Source organism: Equus caballus, chromosome 17 (genome assembly GCF_041296265.1).
Source record: "Equus caballus isolate H_3958 breed thoroughbred chromosome 17, TB-T2T, whole genome shotgun sequence".
Classification (NCBI taxonomy): Eukaryota; Metazoa; Chordata; class Mammalia; order Perissodactyla; family Equidae; genus Equus; species Equus caballus.
Window position 1 is genome coordinate 60,985,558 of NC_091700.1, and position 14,416 is coordinate 60,999,973.

General features: G+C 36.2%; 1 pseudogene; it reads right to left on the reverse strand.

Moving 5' to 3' along the window:
- Window positions 1–12,718: 12,718 nt before the first annotated feature.
- LOC102147796 (elongation factor 1-gamma-like) lies at window positions 12,719–14,018 on the reverse strand (annotated as a pseudogene).
- Window positions 14,019–14,416: the final 398 nt, after the last annotated feature.

Consider the following 14,416-nt stretch of genomic DNA (forward strand, 5'->3'; position numbering starts at 1 on the left):
GAGAATTGAAAATATATTTGCCTCAGAGTGTGTAACCATTTACAACTCGGGTCATATTTACATTGCCTGCCATTGGCCTATTACAAATCATGCAACTCATTCCTATTAGAATATATCCCTATTCTACGAAACTAAATTGTATACATCATTTAAACCTCAGAGTGGGGAGACACAGTTCATCTTCCCAATGACTAGTGTAATGTGTCACCCTGCTCTGCAGACTTTAAACTCCAGCATCAGATGTGAAGACAACAATCTTACAGGGACTGCCTAACCAGATCACACAATTGCATAACGTCAAATCCCTTCATAAGCCCTGTTTCTGTTTGTGGGCGTGTGTTTATAAACACACATATATACAATCTCCTCTGATTGAAACTTCACTGACACAACTATCCCAAACAAGTCAAGCAAAAGGAGTTTGGACTCTAGGAAAAGAAACTAAAATTGCAAAAAACAACAACAATAAAAAACCTTTACTTTTCCTTCATCCTGAAGCTAATCAAAGAAATGTCCTAATAGACCCGTCACTGAGCTCTCCTTATAATCCTCAGGATGCACTCATCATCGTGTATCACTTAATAGATATTCTCTTTTCTAAAGCAGGGATCTTCAAACATTATTGTACTGTATTATTTTACTTTATTGCAAACTCTCATCAGTAAATTTGAGAATACATGGAAACATATGCATATTTATTTACTTTATGAATCATTCATATGGAATTATATTAATCTATATATCAATATTGTAAAACTTTATTTTCATTTTTAGATACAAATAAGTAGAAATTGAAATTCCAGAATTTTCTCAGCATATCAAATTTTGTCTTGAGCACCCACTAGCACTGGTATGCAGTTATTTAGGATGGGGCAAATTATCATTGCACAGACTGTCCCACAAAGTGGCACCCTAGTCCCCCACTAAATGCTAGTGTCTCCCCTCTAGTCATTGAGACAACCAAAAACACCCCCAATGTGCGTATGCTCTCTAGGTTAGCAGTACTCCATCTAGTTGAGACGCTAACACTGATCTGGTGGTCCAGAGAAAAGGCTGAGTACTGGCAATCTGACCATATTGGGTTTGTTCTTATTTTCTCAGCTGTAGATACAGTCAGTTGATGGGATTGTTCCGGTGGTAAGACTGACATTCTCCTTCATTTACAGAGTTGAAAAACCTGGCACTTTGCTGCGTTCACTAACATAATCTGTAAATTAGAAAAAGAGTTCAAGGGGTATTGTAAGCAAGGAACATAAAATGTTGATGTTAAAAATTGCAAAATATAGGTAAAATTCCCAGTAAAACAAGGATAATCTTCCCTTTCCCGTCTGTTTTAATAGGATTATATAGAAACACCAACCTCATTTCCAGTGTTACAGGTAAATTAATTCTTTTCCTAAGTTCCCCTTTGCCTAAGGGTGCCTTGGTAAAGTTCCAATGCAAATGACATTTGTAGCAACACACCGTCAGATCTAAAAGCATAATATAGTCCACATTCTGGGTTAAGAACATGCAAAAAATTACAGCTATACTTATAACATTATGTTTATGAAATTAACCACATTTTCTTGTTTATTAGGAACAAAATGTAAATAATGATTGCAATTGCTCTTCAATGTAGATGAGAACAGTATACATAATTATCTGACATAAATAATCAATTTTTAAAACCACTATTTTTGCAGGCTTAAAAGACGATATTTTATAAAATAGTTCCCTATAATGCAATTCACTTAAACAATTCTTGTATGTATTTCTTGTTGCAAATGAGATTTTACTGGTTTATAGAGAAGAGATGATGACAAGATTTCTTAACTTGTGGCTAAGAGTCATTTCCAAGATATATTTCTACTGTCAGGGTTTATCACCAATTTCCATAATTGATGTTTCATCTACAATACCACAACTTTTTAAATACAGTATAGATAATTAGCTAGTCCTTACTTCCAGCTGATTATTTCTATCCTCTGAGGACCCTCATGGTATAACGGACAAAATGTCAAGAGTAATTAGGAATAATGGTGGTGGCAACTACGCTGTCAACTGACGTGCACCACAGACTGAATCTTTTATGCTTTGCCTTTGAAGAAGAGATTTAGACAATTTAAAACTTCGTCTCTTAGGCTTTAATTTCCCTTGATGCAAAAACAATAAGATTTTGAAAAATAAAAACAGATTGCCTTTATGTTCATATATATATATATGGTGCACAAAGCCTGGATTTATGTATTTATTTTCATATTTAAGGTCATAAAATCAATAGAGCCTCAAGCACTTCACAGCTTTAGGGTGTCTCTGCTTATGTAATCATTTGGTATCTTCCACATGATTTTTGAAAACTAATGGAACTATTCATCGTGCTGTATGAAGTCAGCAGAAATAATATTTTCTCTTGCTTTGTCTGGGATTTGATACATTTATCTTTAGTGACATAGATACACATATTTTTACTTCTTGGGTAACCCAATATGTGCTCATCCAATACATTCTCCAATAGTGGCTCCTCAGGGTGGTTTAGCTGAGCAGAGGAAAGCAATGGGTTCTCTCATGGTGTCATAGTCAGTGTAATTCACAAAGCGTCCCTTCTGTCAAATTTCATAGAAACCATCTTTAACAAACAAAGAATGTTGAAGTTTAGAGAAAGCATATTTGATTCTTGTATATAACCTTCACTCCCAAAGTCTTGTGTATATCACCTCACCTGTCAACCAAAGTTAAGTAATGTTGAACTCACAAAATCAACATTCACTTTCACATTCAGAAAAGAGTAAAGAAATGCAACAGGAAAATGATTTGTAAGAAGATGACCCTTTCTGGATCCCTTGGACTCCTCAGATTTGTCATTAAAACAATAAGTAAATAAATAAGAAATATTGCTTAAGAGGCTGCTGTTCAGTCATGCTCCTGGGACCATGCTCTAGAAAATCATAAGCAGAGCTTCTTGAACAAAAGTGCATTATCCATGAAGATAGATTAATCCTCTGCCATCACCTAAATCCATGCTAATCAAGTAAAGAGGGGAGAAGCCTGGGAGGAAGTGAATCTAATGCCTCACTTAATGAGGAATGCTGTATTCTTCCCAATCTACCCATTTCATGCAGTACTGGTATTGGGTTAAGTCTAATGCCATAAAACAGGTTGACAACATCACTAAAGTCCTCAAGGACTGGGAAACATTCACAGGAGTAGAAGACCAATACAGATCCCTTCATTCTTCATGTCTGGAAAAAAAATTCACATCACCACACATGCCACATGTTACCACTCAAGTTACTTATGCTTATGATCTGGTAGTTGGAGATCTTTGAGGATGGAATCTTCATCTCTCCTGGGTGTGAAAGTTTCCTTGATTTGGCAACTCAAGCAACGAAGAAGCTGAAAATTACTCCAGTGATGTGATGGATGCCAGAGTTACCTGCAGCAAATGTTTCTAATGGTTAAATGATTCTAAATTAGAAAAGCTCAAAAGACATGCTTTGCAGCCCCTTAAAATAATATTTTGAAATATTTTTATATATTTTAAATAATTCCTTGTCTGATTAATATTTATGATTTTCCGTAGAAGCTAGCTTGGGTGCTGCAGCTGGAAAGTTAATAATTTACAAAGACTGCTTTGTAGTCTAATGGCAGCACTTGACCTTTGCTACTGCTTGAGGGCTTGCAACTTTGATGTTTCTGTCTTAAATTAAGAGCAAAGAAAGAGTCAGGTATCAGCTCTTGTTCAGTTACTTTTCTGAGGGGTTCTTTTAACTGAGTTCCATGAAGCCATAATGTCTTTTAACAAGCATATTGATTTCAAAATAAAGCCTTGTTCCATTATCTTCTTAGAGGAAGCATCCAGATAGAAGTGTCTTAAAAGTTTGAGTAACATTAATTCTTTGCAGAATATAAGTGTACCGCTCACTCTCTGGAGCACATAAAAGGAAAGTTTTCAGAGGGGTTTGCTTTGTAAGCAAATCTTTTCATCCTCCCCAATTCAAAATAAATTTTAAAAAGCCACGGTATCATTTCTTCTGACTGTGAGTGCGTACGTGTGTGTTTTAATTTAGAGAAACTCTTGAGACCTCTAGATTTTACTTACCAGTTTGATAACAACTGTGTACAATGAACACTATTGCCTGCTACCTCGAGACCTAGGAATTGACAGGTAAGGGTTATTAAGGTAACCAGCAGTGCCCATTATCCAGCCCCAGTGCCCAGTGAAGCTGGCAGACTAAAGTTCAGCAAAGTTAACTGAGTGTGCTTAGCAAAAACTCAGAGGATCTCCTTATCCAGTGGACGTTATCTTTAGTTCTTCATCATCACTGCGGTTGGTTATTCCCAGATTCCAAACATACTATTCGAATTCAGCAACCCTGCCATTTTATATTATAATAAACTGTACAGTTAAATATAAACTTTGAAATGTACTTATTTTAATGGTCTGCCAAATAATAAACTGAAAATTTTCATTGAACAATCCAAACAATCAACAATTATTTTATTGAAATATGAAACACTGATATATTGGAAGTCTGATTTCTGACTCCCAAGCAAATGTAAAGTAGAACTAATTCAAATGTTTTGAACTCATTTGCCAAGGGTTATATTTTGCAGACTACATTAGGACTCAAACACAGACAAAGAGAGAAAACATGACAATGGGGTAATTTCCGATAGCAGGAAGGACAGAACGCTGAATCTAAGCTACTCATTCTCTACAAGTAACTAAACAGTAACTAAGTTTATGTGGTTGGTGAAAGCTTGAAAGCCTCTCATAATTTCTACTTAGTCAAAGAACTAGTGTTCAGTAGCTTTTCGGAGCCTGGTGGGAATTGCAGAAATACAAAGGATGGTATATTTATGTGACTCAATGACTTGTCCATTGATAATATACAGGCAATAAGTAATAAAAATTCATTCAGAATGCTTTCTTAATTTCCATACTAAAACACAGCTATATCACGATAAGTATATAAATGATACAAAGCAACTTAAGTGATGATTTTTATGTTACTTTGTGAACATTGCTGAGAAATTTAAGTGCTTTAAAATCTGAGCTTCCATATGTTTGATTAATTCAAGAAGATTTTTGAACATTTAGTATGTTGTTTTTCTAATTGGTCGCTATCAAGCAGAATTTAACATTAGTTCCAATTTCCTATTTTTAAGCATTTCTCATTAGCTGAAGTAAACCATATCCTGAGATAACCCATATATATCATGTGCTTCCAGAAAAGACATTATGTAATACTTTGGGTATTCCTTGAGTTTCTCTTTAGCTCTTTTTATAAATAAGATTCCTCTTCTGTGCAAAAGCATTTCAGGCAAATCTTCCTAAACCCTGTCTATGGGTTACTAATATTCTTTCAAATTACCTTTATTTTTTTCTTAAGTTTTTAAGTTACATGATTTTTAAAATCTGTCCATCTCTCTATCTAATCTATCATCTTCTATCTATGTGTGTGCAAGTTTTGTCCACTTGTATTTATTTCATCTTACCAAATTCCTGTAATAATGGGGAAATTTCTAAAGAATTTGCTTCATTTCCTTTTTTTGAGGAAGATTAACTGAACTAACATTTGCTGCCAATCCTTCTCTTTGTGCTGAGGAAAACTGTCCCTGTGCTAACATACATGCTCATCTTCCTCTACTTTATATGTGGGATGCCCAACACAGCATGGCTTGACAAGCGGTGCATAAGTCCACACCCGGGATCCAAACCAGTGAACCCCAGGCCACCAAAACGGAACGTACGAACTTAATTGCTGTGCCACTGGGTTGGCCCCTGCGTCATTTCTTGATGCTCCCTTATTGATTTGTCCTACAGATGATCAATAATCACCCACAGATGTACCTTAGGATCTTTAATATATGACAGATATTAAAGAAGGAATGGAGGCGGTTAATAAGGAGAATACCATTGAGAAACCCACCAGCAATGTGAATAAGTCAGAATATGTGGCGAAAAAAGACTGGAGAAAATGATCACCGTATTAATTAGTTTTTCCCAGAAACATAGTCAGTCTCAAGATTTTTCAGGGGATCAAATTGATCGAAGTTTTGTAAATCATATAGACCCCATCATACCTACTATTGACCTAATGAGAAAATACTTTTTTTTTAAAGATTTTACTTTTTTCCTTTTTCTCCCCAAAGCCCCCCAGTACATAGTTGTATATTCTTTGTTGTGGGTCCTTCTAGTTGTGGCATGTGGGACACTGCCTCAGCGTGGTTTGATGAGCAGTGCCATGTCCACACCCAGGATTCGAACCAACGAAACACTGGGCAGCCTGCAGCAGAGCGCACAAACTTTGCCATTCAGCCACGGGGCCAGCCCTGAGAAAATGCTTTTTAAATAACACATTTTAGCAGATATTTTAAAAATTATTTTGTTGCATTTTTCTATTGCCATGCAAATAAAAATAAAATTACCCTATTGAAGTTTTGGACAAACTGCACAAAATTTCTTCCTCATGGCCATAAGGAGGCTTGTGCTTTTTGTATCTGGCTTAGCATTTCAGAAGCATAGATTATACACCGAGAAAAGGGCAAAACAATTTACCCTAAGGTTATGCCTTCATAAGCAAAGTAATTTTAGATAATTACACAATTCAAGTAGAGTGGAGTTGAAGTCACATTACACAAATTATATAATAAGGTAATGCTTTAGCAGAGCACTGCCAAGGAGTCCAGAATTCTATTTCTAGTATTAGCTCTTATTGTAACAAAATCTGTGAACTTGAACTAGTCATACTGACACTTGGTCTCAGTTTCCTCATCTATAAAGTGAGGCACCTGGCCTAAGTTATATCCATGTTTCTTTCCTCTACTATTTTATGTTTACCTCAGTTTTCACTTCACGTTAGCTTCCAGATCATAGTCTTGAAATTCCTGAGCTTTTTATTCTATTTGAAAGTGTTTACAGATTTATAGTATGCTAAGAGGTTTTCCAAATCTACTTGTAAAAAATATATCGTTTAAAGACATTATCTTTGGACAGAATTTCCAATTAAAATATACACTGAAAGTTAGAAAATAATTTAAATGTCTATTTATATTGATTCATTTAAAGGGCACAATGAATGCAATATTCTCCTGATAGAATAGCTTTGAGGAATAAACATGAACTGAATTTTAAATGGATGAAATGAGAAAGCAATTTTTAAACAGGGGTAATCTATACATTTGGTGTTTCTGTTGTGAGAAGTAAATGCTTATTCTAGTGCATTTAAGCAAGCAGTATTAATGATTAATGATATTTCTGATCCTGTAACTAGACCTACAATTTCTTGAATAATTAATAAGGTACTCAATACTGTACAGGATATACATCTGCTAAGAATTATGTGTGTATATATGCGTGCAAGCTATTAATATTGAAAGCCTTACACAAAAACATGAGGGAGGGACTTTGGGGTTGAAGTCATAATACCTATTAAAATGTACAAATTTTCTTTCCTTGTTTTAAATGTTAAAATACCAATAAACTGGTCATAAAAGAGGTAATTATGATCTAATAGCATAAATGACAATGATCAATCCTTTCTTGATTATGTTTTTCTCCTATGATAATAATGAATAGCTATTGAAGAATTACTAAATTGTAGGTAGTGTGTTGGATCTTAAAATCCAGAATTAAGTATAATATAATTTAAAAAGTCATATTTCTTCATTTTATTTAGTGTCTGTGAGGTTGAGAGAAAATTATTTCAATGGGCCATTTTTCTAGGCATTACTTGTGTGCTCAGTGGAGACACAACATTTTTGAGAAATATAATGAGAAAATAAGTGTTAGTCTAAAAGTCACTACCATGTCACCCTAAATGTTTAAAACATAATCTCAGTCTTCATATTTAATCTCATCTTCTAATTTTCAGGGTGAGCTCTTCAAAAAAAAGAATCCTATGGTGATCACAGAATTACAGAGACTTAGATTAGAATGGGTTTTTAGGAACATTTAGCTCTGCTCATGTGATGGAACAGCTCTGTGGTCTAAGGTAGTCGCCTGGAGAGCATAAAAAAATACCATTCCTTTTCGCCTTGGAAACATATCACAATTCCCTATACAGTGGGAAAGCAGAGGGCATGGAACTATTTAAGGTACCACTGAGTTCAGCTCTGAATTATTCTCATTTCATTATCAAATAAGAACTGATAGACAAGTTATAATAACAATATGCAAACTATTGACAAAAATATTTTGTAAAACTAACAATATAATTATCTGCAATTGTGACACTGTTGTCAATATAATCCAGCCAGCTTATGTGGATATAAACTTACAGGGTCATAAAGCCTACCTGTTTCATTAAGCTAATAATTTGACACACTGACACACACATTCCTAGAAAATGGATAGACATACAGACAGCTGTGTTGTTATAGTACTGTAAATGTTTCACTCCTCTGAGACTCAGAGACCTTTGAAGTTAAGTTTCAGGACTTTTATAGTATCCTAATTTCCAAACAAAGAAACTTCTAAAGCTCAAATGACTCAAGTTTATCAATGAAAATAGAATCCTGAGGATCTTATAATCTATTTTCACTTAAAAAATATTTTTGAATATGAATCATGGGTCAGGCACTAGGAATATGGTGGTAAACAAGATAAACACACCTCTGTCCCTCTAAACATGAAGAGGCTAAAATAATTACAATATGATATAATACATTTTTGATATGGAAAAATAGTATGTCATAGTAGAAAAAAATTCAAATACAAATTAGATTAATTTATATGGAATTTTGTTTGTAAATTATTTTATTGGGCTAATTTACACATATTAAAATGCACTGATTTTTAGTGAATAATTTCATGAGTTTTGACAACTCGTATACATCCGTGCAACCAACATCTCAAGCTCTATGTTTCTATTACTTAAAAAGTTTCCACATGCCCTTTCCCAGGCAACCTTCCCCCAAGCAACCTTGGCTCTGATTTAGATCCCTATAGATTCATTTTCCCTATTATAAAACTTCATATGCAGTCATGTACCACATAACCACATTTAGGTCAACAGACTGCCTATACGATGGTTGTCTCATAAGATTGGTACCATACAGCCTAGGTGTGTGGTAGGCTATACCATCTAGGTTTGTGTGAGTACACTCTACGATGTTTCCACCACAACAAAATGACCTAACAATGCATCTTTCAGAATGTATCCCCAATGTTAAGAGACACATGACTGTAATAGAGTCGTATTTATATTTTGGTTGTAATCCCAAATCTAGGAGTTTAAAGTCTTTGACTAAAATCTATAGGAAGAATACTGGTAAAATATCAAGCTGGGCCTTATGTTGAAGGATGCTATAATAAACGATACCATTAAATTTGGCATTTGGCCTTAGAATACTATTCATTACTTTATATAAGCATTTTTTATACTGCATTTTACACATTTTTATTACTTTCATAAATTGTACATATACAATATTCTCACAGTGTTAGGAGGATTAACTTTACCGTATCACTCTCTGTTTTTTTTTTAATCAGAAATATCCGTGCATTTCCTTAACAACTATTCGGTATTTATCTTAAGAATTTTGTAAATAACTAGGTTTCTTTTCTCATGGTCACTGATTAATGTCAAAATTCTGGCCCACTCCTGGCAAAGGTATAGCACTTATGGTATCCATTTCTATGATAACCTCATTTCTAGCTCTAATTTGTGTCTTTAACTCTTTTGAATTTCTTTAGTATCTATATTTTAAAGTTATCTAGCCCTATGCATAACGCCAATATGAGCTGAATTCAATAGATTAATTAAATCGATTAAGCTAAATATTTAAATTATTTTCAAATTCATGTAAACTTATAATCATTTAATATTTAGTTCAGAGGACCACTCAAAGTCATTGTCTTTAACTCATCTTTCCTCTTTTTAAAAGAACAAAATGTCCTTTGATATATACATCTTGGCATGGAACTATCTCCTCGAGAACACTGACTTGCAGGCTAGAAAGTATTGCGAACAAAGTGATTTTGATATATGCAGGATACATATGACCCTTTGTTGTTAACGTTTATGTGCATTGCACTTCCGGAAGCAAAGTCTAAATCCTACCAGCTGTTACAGAAAATCAGTCTTAGCCCATTACTCTAATTAATCCAAGCTTATTATCAGCACTTCCATTTTCCTGCAAATAGAAAGTCAAAGAAAATATAGAATCAGTGAACTTTCTGAGATTAATTAGAAGGAATAGAAGCCTCTAAACATTTCTAACATAGTAAAATTCTTTGATCACTAACAATACCACACACAACCCCACATGTACATTTGAAATAAAAGTTTGAAGGCATAAAAAATATGCTCATAGTAGAAATTATTGCTGAAGCTAACCAGCTGCCTTTTCATTCACAATGAATTGCCAAGGTATACCATACACATATGGCTTTTATCTGTCCAAATATTATTAAAATATAAAAATTGAACTCCTTTTCCCTATTGAGAATAAAAATACTAACAAGTTTCTTGCCATGAGGAAGAAAAAAATTGCCAATATCAGTGCTGCCTGGTGGCATAGTGGTTAAGTTCAAACACTCCACTTTGGTGGCCTGGGGTTCCTGGGTTTGGATCCTGGGCACATACCTAGCACCACTCATCAAGCTGTGCTGTGGTGGCATCCCACATAAAATAGAGGAAGATTGGCACAGATGCTAGCTCAGTGATAATCTTCCTCAAGCAAAAAGAGGAAGATTGGCAGCAGATGTTAGCTCAGGGCCAATCTTCCTCACAAAAAGACAAAACACTGCCAATATCAAAATATAAATATTTAACACATGTAGCCCAGTCACCTTAAAGACAGGACGAATGTGGCTGAGACCATCACATTAGGGACTATCTCAGAGTGAATGTTTTGCTTCACAACATTAATATGAATTCATATATTTAATGGAAACATGTAAAAGACCACAAGAATAAATTGACATTATGCATTACTAAATCTATAAGAATTATGATTTTGGCCTTAATTTTCAAATTTCTAAACACATAAATTAAAAACTTCTGAAATTTAATTAGACTTGTGTGTAAAGATAAAAACAAGACTATTGTAGATTTTCTGAAGATTATCTCCGACCCTTTAAGCAGGAAATCATTTTCTAAGCCTAAATTAAATAAATCAAAGAAATCCTCTCTAATGCAGGTTGGTTAAAACACGCCCACCAAGGGTAGTTTCCAGGGAGTTAAACTAACGATAGGCTCCTGATATGACAAATGCTTGTCAAGGATGTCCTCCCATGCACAGTCAGTTCTGAGATACTGGAAGTCTTCTGGCCAGCTTTCAGGATGTTTTATTCCACCTGGCAGCTAAACTCAAAGATTGTATTTGAGACAGACACTGAAATCTATTTCTGATACCTGTTCTACTGGCTCATTTCAGGTCAATAACTTAACTTCACTCTATTGTTTTGGAAATGAGAATAACTATAATGACATTTGTGAAATTGTGTTTGTAGACCTCTTGAATAACAATCACCTGGAGTGTTGTTAAAAATGCATATTTCTGAGCTCCACCACATCTCTATCATGTCAGAATGTAAGTTGTAGAGTCCAAAGCAATTGTATTTTTGATAAACTTTGTGGTCAATACATATACAACAAATTTTGAGAGCAACTAAACCAGGATGATTATATGGGATGTAAGAACAAGAGGAACAGAGTCTGATGGAAATTCTAGATCTTTTTTCCTTCCAGGAATGAAGAAGTGACTGCCCTCTTCCTGGACCTTCACGTTTTCGTGAGCAGGAGACAAAGGGGACCTGAGGGAGCCCAGCTCCTGGTGGGACTTCTGTCTTATTTTTCTTTCTTTCTTTTTTTTTTTATTTGAGGAAGATTAGCCCTGAGCTAACATCTGCTGCCAATCCTCCTCTTTTTGCTGAAGAAGACTGGCTCTGAGCTAACATCCGTGCCCATCTTCCTCTACTTTATATGTGGGACGCCTACCACAGCATGGCTTGACAAGTCGTGCCATATCCGCACCCAGGATCCAAACCGGTGAACCCCGGGCCACTGAAGCAGAACATGCAATCTTAACCACTACACCACCAGGCTGGCCCCCCCATCTTATTTTTCTTCATCATAGTTACCAGTATCTGACTAACAATATATATTTTACTTCTTTATTTTTGTCCTTATCACCCTCACCAGAATTTATGTGCCAAGGCTGAGGAAATAGTTTGTCAATAAGTATTTTATAAATGAATAAACAAAAGTCCATAAGTTATATTACTCTTTATATCTCTACGAAGTTACAATGAATTTACGATAAATTCTATAGCCCCTTGACTATGAAGTTGACTTCCGTTCCTCAATAACTAAGAGTGAATTCCAGCTTTACAGAAGCAGAGGAAATATTTTTTTGTAGTCTCTGATGTTGGGATGGCCTCCCTCCCACCTCATACCCTCAGTTTACCAAGCTGATAAATGGTCTGTCAGCCTTCAATCATCTCCTCTTCTGTGAAATGCTTCTGGTGCTTTCAGACATCATTCATAAAATTTTAGCAGTCATTCATAATAAAAATCTCATAACTAAAATAAAACAGAGTAGTGATTTAAATATGGAAATCTAATAATAATATTCATATTGTTAATGTTTTCTCATTAACTCTAAAATCAAGTTTTAGAGTGACGGAGGTCCATTGATTTTTTTTTTCTTTCAATGTTCAGTTTCTTTAATGGCCCCCATTTCTCTGAAGGGCAAGTGCAGGCAGCTTGGCAATGCCAAGAGACATTCACTTGAAGACCTTGCCCTGATGGAAGGCTTTGCTCACATCCTGGAAGGCCTCATCCCTGGAAAAGTATTCTTGAATCAGCATCTGGATCTCCTTGCTGCCAGGATCCAGTTTCTACCACGTATATGACTCAGTCTACCTGCCAATCTGGACTCACAGGAAAGGCAAGCTCCTAGACTCAGAAGATCTGAACTCCTGAAATGGGGCTGCTATTGTTGGTTCCAAAGAGGGTGACACTGGCAAAAGCATTCTTCCTCAGCTTGCCCAGTCACTGGAACACTCCAGTGATGATGAGGCAACTCATGAACGTTTGGGTGAGTTCTTCAGGGAAGCAGTCCTCGAGTATCACAAGGACCAGCCATCCTTATCAAAGTGGTCCCCAAAATACAGCAATGTCACAGATTGTGTCATCTTTGGAGTACTTGATTTAAATTTACCCGACACAAACGTACTCTTGGTCAGATGAACAAAGGGGTCTTTGGCCTTTGGTTCAGCAAACAGAGCCTGCACGTTTACCCACCTCCTCCTCGGGACTAGGGGCAGCCACCTTTTTCTCCTTTTCCTCCTCAGCCTGGGGCTTCTGCTTTCCTCACATGAACCTTTCTCTTTCCATGGGGTGTCCTTTTAAAGCTGGCTATCTGTAAACTTTTTAGCACCAAACTGGGACGTCTTCTCACAGATTTTCACCTCTCCCAAGACAACTCGGAAGTGGAACTGGTAGTGCAGATGAGGAAGCAGCAGTTGGTATTGGGAAAGGCCTGGCAAAAAGAAGCCACCAATGCCTGTTTATACAGCCAAAGTAGAGTGCAGACAACTGTGACGTCAGCCAGTGTCACAGTTCACCACCAGAAAAGTCCTCATTTTCAAGTGAGCATCTAATAACCTCGGAATTCACCTCACCTCCTCCTTTGCGTTCTCTGTGGCCTGCTTATTGTGGTACATGATGCTCAAGGTGGGGAACCATCAGGTACTGGCTGGGGGTACTATGTTACTATCAGCAAAGTTCATCCACTGCACCACAGAGGCTGCTGCCTCTGAAGCACTTCCCTGCAGCTCCTCATTGCTAGTATGGTAGACAATGGCATCGCTCTCAAATACAAGAATCTGTCATCACCCTCAAATGCTGAAAACTTGCCAGTAGGAAATTTATGGAGAAATTCAGGGGTGCAGTTGGTTTGGCCGAACTGGAAGTGGATCGTGCAGACAGCACACGGACCTGAGCTCCACTGTACTGGGCGGCTGTCAGAGCCTGGAAGGCCTTCCAGTTTTCAGGATATGTCTACAAGGTCCCAGCTGTCATGGTGATTTTGCAGAGAAAGACGCCATTGATTCTTTAACAGCTTTAGCATTTATCCTTTCATCTTCTTCATTCCAACCATCAGTGCCATTGCATTCCCTTGTGGTCTCTTCACAGCACCATCATAAATGATTCCTAATTGACCACCACCCATCTAGCCCATCTGCAGTCTGTCTCATGTATTGCCAGAATGCTTTTTCTAAAATGCAAATCTAATTATAGCACACACTTACTTATAATACTACTTTGCTTTCATATCATCTATTGAATAAAATCCATAGTCATTTCCTTTGATCCATAAGGTCTCCATTATTTGGCCTTTAACTACTACTGCAAATGATTGCTCACCAATTTCCTATCTTTACCTTCTACTCCACCAGACAAAACTACTTGCGGTCTTT